Below are 12288 nucleotides of genomic sequence, written 5' to 3'. Positions count from 1 at the left end.
GTTCAACTGCCTGCTTGTGCAAACCTCCCCCTACTGCTATACAAACTAGAGTGGGTTTTTTGTTGTTTTTGTTTTTGTTGTTGTTGTTTTTGTTTTTTGTTGTTTTTGTTTTTGTTTTTGTTTTTTGTTTTTTTGTTGTTTTTGTTTTTGTTTTTGTTGTTGTTTTTTTGTTTTTTTGTTTTTGTTTTTGTTTTTGTTTTTGTTTTTTGCCTTTAAAAGCCGCTAGGTCTGAATGCTTGGGACTGCATTTGGGTCCCCAAATACCTGAGTGTAGTCCATGCGAGCTGGAATAAATACTTTCGATTGCTGATAAACCGTGTCTGGCTGCTCATCTCTGGTGGGCTCCCTGTAACAAAATTGCCATAGAGTAGCCCAAAGCAGAAGTTAAATCCCTTTTTCTCTAAAAGAAAAAAAAAAACAATTATTGATGAACTAATGAATTTTATCTCTGGCGAAGTAGAGATTGTAAACTTTACATGGGAGTCAAGGCGAGGTGTTAGCTGACCTGTTTTATTATTGTGGTTATTTAGCTCGTAATTTTTTTTTAAATTTTATGTGTATGGCTGTTTTCCACGGGTATGCCTGGTACCTGTGGAGACCAAACAAAGGCATGAGATGGCCTACAACTAGAGTCACAGACAGTTGGGGGCCAGGAGCTAAGCCTGAGTCCTCTGGAGAAGCGGTGCCTGTTCCTAACTGCTGAACCATCCCTCTAGACCCTCTGCTTCTGTTCCCCCTCTGCCTCTGCTTTCCAGTAGGACAGGCTCTGCTCTTTTAACACACTCGGCCTTTCTTCTTGACATACTTTTACTTTGGGGTCAGTGTCAGGTCCAAAGGAAACTCCAGCTTCCCAAACTCCAAAAGGGACTTCACATATCCAGAATGGGCTCAAGCTGGACCATTCTACAGTGGGTTTCTGGGAGCAAGAGAAAAGCCAGCATTCCTTAGGAAACGGAAAGTCATTGTTATCTGCTGGAAGGAGTCATTTCCCCCTACTGTCTTCCAGAAGGGACAAATGACTCCCAGTAATCCAAATCAGGCAGGCCAGCCTCCAGGCATGGACAGTACCAACTCAAGGATCTGTTATACATTTCAAAGTCAATGCTAGCATTGTAGCCTTCTTACCTCCCTAGGCTTCCCTCCTCCTAGATACCTAGCTCCTCTTCCTCATCCCCCTCCTTTTCTTCCTCTCTCTCCCCCTCTCTTCTTCCTCCTCTTCCTCATGCCCCTCCTCTTCCTCTCACCCCTCTTCTTCCTCCTCTTCCTCAAACCTCCTTTTCCTCATTTCCTCCTTCTCTTCCTCTCCCTCCCCCACCTCCTCTTCCTCTCCCTCCTCTTCTTCTTCCTCATCCTCTTCCTCACTCCCTCTTCCCCTTCTTCATTTCCTCCTCCTCTTCCTCTCCCTCCTCTTCCTCCTCTTCCTTCTCTTCCTCCTCTTCTTCTGTTCTTCCTCCCCTGCCCCCATTAGGGTTTCACAGGGGGAGGTAGCACTGGTTGTCTTGGAACTCACTCTGTAGACTGTTAGGTCTCAAACCCTCAAACATATCAGAGCGGACTCTGGCTGCTGGGTTCTCCTAGCCTCCGTCATTCCTTACTTGGCTATGCTGGCCCTTTCCCCCTCTTTGCCTTTTGGCCTCCTGGCCTCTACAGGTTCCTTTCTTCCCTCTCCTCTCCCCTCACATAGGCTGGTCCAGTTTGTCAGGCATGTCCACTCTAGACTCTTCCTGAGTCCCTGTTTCTGTCCCTTTCCATATGTGTCATATCTACAATAAACCTGCACCACACATAGGAACAGTCACGTCCTCCGTTTATTTCTTTCATTCATAGACCAGGCTGGCCTTGAAATCAGAGACTTGCCTGCCTCTGCCTCCCAAGGCCTCAAGGTTTCCCCACAGCCTCTGCTGGCCTCACTGCACTCTCTCTGTTCTCTGTCTCTGCTTAGTCTTCCTTGACTTGCAGATAGCCCTGGCTATGTGTAGAGGCTGGCCCTGTTCAGTCTACTTTCACTGCTATGGATTCTTCCAGATGCCTCTGCATGCCCACCCTTCCCTGCCCGCCTCTCCCTCCCTTACCCCTCCCTCTCATTCTCTCCCTCTCTCTCTCTAAAACCTTCCCAAACCAGGGAGCAGTCATGTTGGCAATCTCTTTACTGCACACCTTTCCACCCCCCATTCAGAGAAGGCTTAATTTTTTTTTCAACAAAGTGATTTGAGGTGTGACTGTGGAAAGTATTTAGCTCTCTTTTGCTTTAAGGAGGACCTAGATCCAGCACCCCCGCTGGCAGGAGCTGGAGACACATTGTTAAACAAACAAGAATGAAAGGCAGTGGAAGCTTGAGGCTATGTGCCTATGTGCCCAAGCTGTCTGTTCTGATAGACACGAGAAGACCGCGGGTCTGTGTGGATCGGCAGGTTCCCTGTTGAAAGGCACTCATCTCTCCATAACAGGGCTCTGTGTGCATCAATGTCTCCATGGCAACGCAGAGGGTCCACGCCAGTCAGTCAGAGGCAGGGGGAAAAAAGCTCGGAGATTTGACAGCTTTCTTTCGGTAGTGTTCTGGGCCTCAATGGAGATTCATCGCTGGGTGTCACAGCTGGAAAAAACCGTGTGGACCTTGTCCCTCACGAGTTGCTCGTGTACCTTAAAATTGCCAGGAGAAAATCGGCTTAGATCTTTTGAAATGTTGTTGGTTCTGGTCAGTTTATCTCGGTGGGACTGAATATTGCTAATGAAGCAGTAACGCTATGTTCTGTGATTCAGCTTTCCAATTTGGCAAGGTGAGCCAGGGACTGTGGCGGGAACAGGGGTGTGTTGAGGTTTCTCTTTTGCTGTGTGTTGTATGTTGGGGTAAATACTAAAAAACTTACGCGGGGCACCAGACACTCACCACGCTACTTCCTGCTACTCTGGGCCCTGCAGTGAATTCGCTGCCATGGCTAGCCTCATGTTGGTGGCCGGCTACTTTCTGGCCCCAGCAGCAGAGGTCTATCTCATGGCTCTCTGGGGCGGACTCTGCTCACATTCCCAGCATCCCGGTAAAATCAAAACCCTAGAAGCTTGTAATTTATCAATCAGATTTATATCAGTAAATTCTCACGTCACAAAATGTCCAATAAACTCAGAGCCAATTGATATTGATATAAACTGCCCACCTAGATAAGACAAATTGTCCTGTAATTATCCATCCCTTATATGATATTCATAACTACCTGTGGCTAGTTAAAGCCACACCGAGGTGGGTCATCCTTCTCCTCCTCCACCCTCGATTCTTCTTTCTTTCTCATCTCTCCCGCCTTACAAAAACTCCGCCCCCGCATTTCTTTTTCACTGCCCAATCACAGGCCTTGCCTTATCTTGTGCCTGCCCCATGTGCATATAGACGTCAATCTACAGTTATAATACTGACTACTGGCCCCCAAAGCCTGGTTGCACCCAGGGATGAGAGAGTCTGCACGTACACAAGCAATGCCATGTAGCCCTGCCCCCCAAGTTATCCCTGATTGGTGAATGAAGATGCTCTACAGCCTATAGCTGGGCAGAAGAGAGAGGGGCAGGGTTTGGGTTCCTGGCCTTGGAGTCTGGGGAAGAGACTCAGAGATAAGGGAGAAGGTAGAGAGAGGAGAAGATACTGTCCGGTAGGTGAGTCATGAAAACATGGCCACGGGGGCTGGCCAATTGGAGGAAGAGCAGCCCAGTGGAACGTGGCAAGTTATAACTCGGGGTTATGATAGGGAAGTAGACGTCAGCAGCGGCAGCAAAAGCCTTTTCAGTGTCAGCCAGCAAGTCAGCATTCTAGAGTGAGAAACAGTTCCACAGGGCCCCGAGGGGAGTGGTAGGAGAGACCCCCGTACCCCCCAAAGTAGGTGGGAACTGAAGATAGCTTTTATATCATAAGGAATTATAACCTTGGAGCTTAGAGATGGCTCAGAGGTTAAGGGCATTGCGGCTCTTCCAGAGGAGCTGGGGTTGGTACCCAGCACCCACATGGTGGCGCACAACCATCTGTAACTCTAGTTCCAGGGGATCCAACACACCCTGTTCTGGCTTCGATGGTCACCAGGCATTCGTGTGAGACACATCCATACTGCAGGAGACAGAGGGACATAAAACAAATGCAAATAACCTTTCAAAAATAGTAACTGGGGCCGGGGGGGTGGTGGATTGGCTGGGCATGTGGGATATGTGGCCCATGGAACCGAGTGAGGCCCGCCCGCTGCTTGTTTTTGCTCTTTTTGGTATCGGGAATAGGAATGAGGTCCCGGCCCTTGAAGATCAGGAGCAAACCGTGGTATGGAGGAACGTTCGGCTGTCATCCTGTAAAATTAGAGACACAGTGTCACATTCCATATCTGATTAGCTACCATCACTGGTGTTAGTGTCCCTGGGCTGGATCTCAACGCGAGCTGCTCCGCTTGTGACTGTCAATCACTTGAGCAAATAGGATGACACTTGCTCTCTCCCCTCAACAACTTGAATGTGGTGTCTGCTCAAATCATCTGCCTCCTCCAGCCCCGAGTCTGCTGTGACATCTGAGAGCCGCCGGATCCCGACTCCCCGGCTCACCTGATTAACTTCCCTGAGCCAAGTTGCTAGCCAAAGGGGAGAAAACGGAGCATCTGTGTCTGCCAATCAGGTAAAGAGGCCCGTCACTGCTAGACCAGCACGATGGGGATTCATTTGCTTTATTTACTTAGGTTTATGTGCTAATTTGAAAATTTTAACGAATATTATTTGTAGAATAATGTTTAAAATTTGAACACAAACAGGAACTGGAGAGACTGCTCCGTGGTAAAGAGCCCGGGATGCTCTGGCAGAGGACCCACACGGTATCACATAACCCTCTGTAACTCCAGCCTCAGAGGATCTGACGCCCTCTTCTGGCCTCCTCGGGCACTGCACGCACGTGGTGCCCAGATACGAGCAGGCCAAACACCCATACTTGTAAATTAAGAATAAATGAGTAAGATATTTAAGACCATCACCGAGGCTCTTCTGCTCAGGACCGACTACCTTCGTCCTCTGAGGTGTACTTCATGTTTTAGAAGGACATGGGAGGAAGGAATGGAAGTTTATCTGTAAGCTGTTTCCTCTTTTAAACGTGCCGTTCCCCATTGACAAGGACGACCGGTTCCACTTCCTTATCTAATCTGTCACAGGCTGGCCTGTGACTAGCCCTGGCCAATAGGACAGAAATGACGTCAGCATGCTTCCAAGTCACAAGCGGCCCCCGTTAGTCTACCTTGAGTGTACCAGGCTGTCAGCATCCCGCCTGCTGTTTTAAATTGGCCCATTTTGTCCCGGTCTAGCCGTAAGGAGGGGCCTCTTGAAGACAGATGGGCAGGACGCCTCTGTGTGCTCAAGTTCAGTCACAGGGCATGTGCTAGTCCCGCAGATGACTCATGGGTCCAGTTGCGTTCAGTCTGGAATTGAAGGTGCTCCAAGTCAGAGCCACCGACCGGAGCCTGTCACCTCCCAGCAACATGGTTGATTGCCTCACTAAGCTTTGAGGGTAGCTTTTTATAAGGTAGTAAGTTACAAGAGCAACTTAACTTATGAGACAGACGTGATAAGATGTAGTTTGAATTTTAATTAAGGTCCTCCGACTAGCTAGAGGAGAAGCTATTGTTTATGGTTTAGAACAGCGTCGGCTAAAGGGCATCGAACTCACTGATTTTATGCTCGGAATGGATGTGTATTTGAGATACGTGTATATATTTTATGTCTAGGTATAAATGTCCTAGAATGTAGTTCAGTGGTGGAATACTGGCCTGGGATGCTTTTAATCATTCCAGAAAAGAAAAGAAAAAAAAAAAAAGAAAAGGAAGAAAGATAGAAAGAAAGAAATCCTAGAACTGGACGTACTAACACTTGGCCTAGCGAGTACGGTCACCGTCCTGATGCCTGGGGCTTAGTGAAATCACTGTCCATGGTCACACCGTTAGTGAGTGAGGGCACAGGATTTGAGTCCATCTGACATATATGGTTGCTGGGCATTTGACAGGCAGCCCCGGGAGTGATTTTCTGACATTCTTTGGCCAAGGGTTTTCCTTCTCTCTTCCCAGCTCCTTGCTACAATTCTCTCTTCTGTAGCCCATTAGTCTCCTCCTTCCCACTGTCTCTTAGGGCAGCCTACCTGCACAGACTTCCGTTTCTGGCTCAGTGGAACCATGAATAGAAACCATTGTAAAGCTCTCCTGGGTTTATAACCCTCATTTCACACTCCAACTATGCCTACCCACATCCAGTGACTGTTTGGAAGCAGCGTGGTAATATATTATATTCATAATAAATATAATAATTGCTGGCCATCTTCCTTAATATTTAAAAGCTAAAACTAGAAACTCCTAAACAGATAGGACGTATTTTGACCTGTCCCTAAGCCATATGACGCGAATTAATCCGCAGAACCCCGCGGTAGAGAGAACTTCCGCTAGCTGTCCGATTGACTCCTGACCTTCACAGCTGTCCGATCGACCCCTGACCTTCGCAGCTGTCCAATTGACCTCTGACCTTTGCATATGTGCCTCTTCCTCCTTTATTACAAACTAACTAAATAAATAAATGTAAAACACCGAAACAAATCAGGACGAGCCCCACAAACCTGTGTTTTGAAGATTAGTTTCATAAAGGTTTTATCTATTCAGGCAAAACCTTACACATTTTTGGCAGGTTAAAAACAATGAGTCATGTATAAAAAAAGTTCCATAAAGCTGTAGAAGAAATGCTAAGGAATCATGAGAACGGAGAACGCTTGGATTTCAAGAACAAGGCTGTATTTGGTTACGGTGTACAGAGAACATGTCGATAAACGAAAGTGAGCATGCGCAAATCCACCCAGCCCTGCACCGGGCTTAGGAGCCTCTGCTCAGAGCGCTTCTCAGCCTCCACACCTAGAGCCTATCCCTTCCCTTCCTTCTCAGCCTCCAACCCTCCTGTTCCTTCAATGAAGGCAATCTCTTTGGACTTAGCTTTAAGGTCCGTCCCCAGACCATCAGAACACTTTTTCCATAAACTGTTAAAAGGTTTTAGAAATTACCATCTGGTGGGGGAGGGGGCATGGACTTAGCTCGGTGCTTGATGTTTCAGCAGCACCATGTGCGGGGCCTGTACTCAATCCTTGCATTGGGAGGAGGGGACAGGCTAACCCCTGGGGGCTGTTTGCCATAGCCCAGCCTACTTGGTGATTCCAGGCTAGTGAGAGACTCTGCCTCAAACAACGAAGATGGATGGTGCCTGAAGAAGGATATCTGGCCTCCACATGCACACACGTGCAGCCGTGCACACATGAACTCCTCTCTCTCTCTCTCTCTCTCTCTCTCTCTCTCTCTCTCTCTCTCTCTCTCTCTCTCTCTCTGTTTACCAGTAGCTTAATAACTTGACCATTGAGTTAAGGGTGTGTATGAAAGATGAAAAGTTAAAATTCGCATTAACCAGAATTTCCTACAAACGCAGTTTATACATAGAAGAATCAATGGAGTGGCTTTTCAGCAAGAACCACTGGGGTCTCCAAATGTTAACGTGGGCTCATGCTGCATCTGCAATCCTGGCTCTGGGTTTGCAGTCAATGTGGATGAGAGAGACGGGGCTGTCATTCCAGCAACATAGTTAGTTTATGGTGGGAGGGGGATGTTGCTTGCAGGGAAAGTTGCTTCTCAGATTCTCTACTTGGGAAGTAGTCAGGGAGGCCTCTATGTTTGGATGCAAAGGCTGTGAGTGTTCAAGTCCTTAGCTGGGAAATCCCCTGAGTTAGACCAGATGAATCTCAGGACCCTGTCTGAGCTGGTGTGTGTGTGTGTGTGTGTGTGTGTGTGTGTGTGTGTGATTAACCATTTTTCTTGTCTGTTCTCCCAGAAGCCTTCTGACTGCCAAGTGTTAGCTTGGTTTAGACAAACTGACTCCATTCTATTAGGGAAAGCATCTGTAAATGCAGTCTAGAGTGGGAATTTATCAAGGTGTTTTCTACAGGTCCACTTATGGGACTCATGTAGAACATACACTTGAGATGCTGTCTTGGGCGGTCTCCCCTGTCTGGGAGAGTGTGTTCGCGGTGGCTCCGGGTTAGATGCAGGACAAACCGCATCTTCCTCGTCCTTCCGCTTTTCTTCCTCTTCTCCCCAAGGCTGAGTCTCATTGAGAAAGAGCCCATAAAATGGACCCACAAAATATGAAATCCCGTTTTTTCACTGTATTCAGAGCGGTGCGACCATCAGTAGTTGTTAGGACACATTTTTTTCCCCATTCCAGAGGCCTCACGCTGCTCCAGAGCCAGCTCCTGTCTTACCAGCTGCCAACCCAGAACACGGAAGCGTTTTCTGTCTCTGTAAATTATTCTCTCAGAGGCGTTTCTATAAAAATAGAATAGTGCAACATATCCTGCAACTGACTTTAAAAATTAGGAATAATGTTCTCAAGGTTCACCCGTGTAACTGCTAGTATTTTGTGCTTTTTTTAAATTGTCAAATAGTATTCTACGATGCGGACACGCCACATTCAAGTTAGAGTTACTGGGAGTGTGTATGTTTACACTTTTTGGCTTCAGCTATATACAGTGCTGTGTGAGTCTTTGTGTAGACGTGGTTGCAATTCTCTTGGGTAGATAGCAGAGGAGGAAGCGCCAAGTCATGCTAACTTGATATTGTCTCTTGAGAGACCGCCAGAGTGCTCCGGAAGTGACCTCATCATTTTCCAAGCCTTCCCAGAGTGCGCAGGCTCCCGCTCCTTCGTGTCCCTCAGTGCGCAGGCTCCGACTCCTTCGTATTCTGCAGTGCTATGGCTCCCACGCGTTCCTGTGGTGCTAAAGAGGATAGAGCACCTCGGCCTGCCAGTTAGTTTTCCTAATGGCCACTGATGCAGTGTATTTTTCTCCGGTGACTCTCGGCTATTTGTGTATCTTCTCTGGAGAAATATCCATTTCAAGTCTTGGCTCAGTTTTACCTTCAGTTGTCTTTTTTCACTTCGGAGAAATAAGAGTTCACTGCATATCCTACATATGGACTTCTTTCCAGATGAACTTTGGAGTTTTCCCTACATTCTCTGGTCCTTTTCACTTTCTTGCTGATGTCTTTTTTTGAAACAGAGAAATTGAATTGCTAGGAAGTTCAGTTTGTTATTTTCTTTGTTGCTTTTGATGTTGACGTCATATGTAACATACGGAGGTCCCAGAGACCAGCCACAATGATTTTGAACTCTTATCTCAACAACAAGAAAGTGTACCCTGAAGTTAACAGCACCCCACCTTACAGTCTTTCCTGATACCTCTGGGTTCGGTGCAATATGGGGGACTCCCTTCGTTGGTGGGGTTTCTCCTTCTCTGACCTTGTTGGGGTTCGGTGCAATATGGGGGACTCCCTTCGTTGGTGGGGTTTCTCCTTCTCTGACCTTGTCTGGGGAATTCTCAGCCCACACATGTGTCTCTGCCTGAAGTGGAAACTTCCAGGTTCTTTGGAAAGTCAGTTATATCAAACGATGTTTTGCCAGGGCACACAGGTGAGAGGATATTTTGTTATAGCACACACATAAAGGACGTGCGGTGTTTCGCTCTGCCTCGCTCGCTGGTCTTCGTTGATGAATGCATGTATCGGTTCGCCTTACACCGCGTTGCTGAGCTTCACTTGTGATGACTTCATAGAGAGAAGCTTCTTGTGAGGATCCTCCGGCTTCTTGCCACGTCTGCAGACTGGGCAGATTGGCAAACCAATCCAGGTTCTTCTGGATTGAGCTGCCCTCCCTTGCTGACTCACCTGTGGTGTCTGTGAGTGTACTGGGCTGCTGATTCGTGTTTGGTGTTTGCTAGTGGGCTGGACTAAGAACAACAAAGATTGGACTTGCTCCAAAGAACCATTTCTAAACAGGTCCACTTCCCATGGGTCCTAATAACCATTCTTTCCTACCTCTGGTGGTGGTGGGCTAGAGGGGAAGTTGAACCTTTATTAGAGTAGGGTGTAAAAAATTCATGCCTAGCCTTAGTTAGATTAAAGCATCAATTCCCTTTCTCCTGACAAAAACCTGTTCAGCCAGCACCTGAGACTCCTGAAATGCTTCTCTGTGCTGAGGTGTCCCAGGTACCCTGAGCTCCCAGCCAATGACCTTTGCCCATCACGGGTGTTCCTTCCCTCAGTCTCTCATAACTTTATAAATCTTGAATCACCCTAACTAAAGTTGATCTGTGTCCTGATGGCTGGTCAGATGGTCAAAGATCCATGAGAGCAGGGACTTTCTCTCTCTCTCTCTCTCTCTCTCTCTCTCTCTCTCTCTCTCTCACACACACACACACACACACACACACACACACTCCCCCCTCACACACAGGTAAAAAGAAATAAAGAAAGAAACCAAGCTATGCTTCTATACTTTGAAGACTTGCTCCATTTCTAGCTTTTCTCAGGTGAAGGTGGGGCTTGTCTGTCTGTCTGTCTGTCTGTCTACTAAAGTAGGAATAGATCCTAGGAACTACTGAGAGCTGCCTACCCCAGGTTTCTGATCAGCTGTTTGCCAGCCCACCTGCCATCCCGCTCAACACCTTGCCTTGGGCAACCTTTTCTTAGACTCACTGTCCCTGCTTGGGGCGGGGCATTTATGAAGTCAGCCACGGAGTCCACTCCCATTTGTTCATCCATATCTCTGGCCTGGGAGGGCATGACACGGTTTGTATGGCTTCATCAGAGACAGTTAGGTATGCTTGCACGTGTGTCCGCTAGTCCTGTGGTTTCGGAGCATATTAGGAGTCAGTCAATAGTAAGTCAGTTTCCCTCTTCCAGAAATAAGAAATTTTTTTTCTTGCAGGCTGAATTGTGACTCCAGATAGCTGTGTTAAAGGAATCCAGCAGCATCCAGTTCTGCAGTCATTAGTGGGCAAGATGGCTTCATGTTCAGTGAGGCTCAAAATGCCTTAATGAGAGGGTGATTCCTTAGTGAGCGGTATGTGTTGTAACTTCTCCTGGGAGTAGGGGAGGAGGAAGAGGAGGAGAATGAGGAGGAGAGGGAGGAAGGGGAGGAAGAGAGGGGGGAAGGGGAGGAGGGGGAGGAGAGGGAGAAGGGGAGGAGGAGGTACCTGGTACTTTTTCTTCGATCACCCAGTCTAGCTCACGCTGCTCCATTTTCTTCCTCCTCTTCCTTTTCCTCCTTCTTGGTGGCTCTGTCCTGCTTTCCTCACTGAGAAAAGCAAGTGGGACCCTATGTCCTCTGTGACCTGCAGAGAAGAGACTTCATACTACCTTCTGGAGAGTGGGCGGTGCTCAGGCATGGAGGAAGATTGACTTATGTGGCATATGTGGTAGGCATTTGGGATCCTTCTAGCAATGTTCAGAAGCATGTGGTCATCAGGGACATCTAGAATATGTCTGGAGGTTAGAGACGTGGAGAGACATTACAGAAGAGGCTGATGTTTGCAGATCTAAGTCAGCAGCACATTTGGTGATGATGCCACAGAGACTAAGAAACACACACTCAACAGGTCTACTTCCGACCTTTGGGCAGTTCAACCAATTAAAAGGCAGCACACTCTCTCCTCTTCCCTCCTCCTCCTCCTCCTCCACTTCCTCCTCCTCCTCTTCCTCCTCCCCCTCCTTCTCTCTCTCTCTCTCTCTCTCTCTCTCTCTCTCACACACACACACACACACACACACACATATACACACACACTGTCTCTCACTCTCCTGTCCTCTCCTCTCTTCTCCCCTCTCTCCATTAGCCTTGTCACTTCACCTGTTTGTGAGAGGCCAAATCTTTTAAGTTCAGACTCCATTTTAGAGAACCTGACCTTAGTTTAAACTCAGGTAAACTAACAGCCTGGTACCTAGCATTAGTTTCCAAGTTGCCCTCCAAGGAAACTAGTCTCTAGGCTAATCCCCAACAGACCAGTGTCTCCAGGTTACACCCTCAGCAAACCTGCACCCTAGGTTACAAGCCCACCCCCTGCCTAGTGACCACCAATGCAGAGGGGAACAGAAAGTTAAGTTTATGACATGACTCCCAGCACCAGCCAATTATGTTAAAGGCCACAGTAGCTTTCCAGTTAGATGCTTGCTCCTTACTGTAAAGCCTCCCCCACCTCAAAACCATCCCGTGTGATGGTGGTATATTGGAGGGGTCCAAGCTAGCTCAGATAGAATAAAGACCCTGCTGTGAGTAGCATCAGACCGGCTCCTGTCTGTTTTGGGGAGGGGATCACTACTTTTCCCTGACACTACATTAGCAGCCAAGATCTGGATGGGATTGAATACCTTGTCTGGTTTTCTTTGGTGGCTGGTGAATGTCTTGCCTTTTCAGTAACAGCACTGGAGTCTCTGT

General features: G+C 47.7%; 2 long non-coding RNA genes across 3 annotated transcripts; one reads left to right on the top strand and one right to left on the bottom strand.

The window, feature by feature from the left end:
- The first annotated feature begins 3595 nt into the window (after window positions 1-3595).
- On the top strand, window positions 3596-5792 carry LOC102549141 (uncharacterized). 2 transcript variants are annotated; one of them, XR_015641037.1, is made up of 3 exons: window positions 3596-3639; window positions 4249-4633; window positions 4767-5792. It is a non-coding gene; the product is annotated as an uncharacterized LOC102549141 (long non-coding RNA). The 2 variants fall into 2 exon arrangements; XR_015641036.1 differs by having other exon boundaries at window positions 4015-4633.
- Window positions 5793-7571: 1779 nt separating this feature from the next.
- On the bottom strand, window positions 7572-11863 carry LOC147999956 (uncharacterized). Its single transcript, XR_015641035.1, has 3 exons — window positions 11704-11863; window positions 11051-11339; window positions 7572-10936 (listed from the first exon to the last, which is right to left on the bottom strand). It is a non-coding gene; the product is annotated as an uncharacterized LOC147999956 (long non-coding RNA).
- Window positions 11864-12288: the final 425 nt, after the last annotated feature.

Source organism: Rattus norvegicus, chromosome 17 (genome assembly GCF_021556685.1).
Source record: "Rattus norvegicus strain SHRSP/BbbUtx chromosome 17, alternate assembly SHRSP_T2T, whole genome shotgun sequence".
Classification (NCBI taxonomy): Eukaryota; Metazoa; Chordata; class Mammalia; order Rodentia; family Muridae; genus Rattus; species Rattus norvegicus.
The sequence above is the reverse complement of the archived record's forward strand: the minus strand, read 5'-3'. Positions and strand labels throughout refer to the sequence as shown.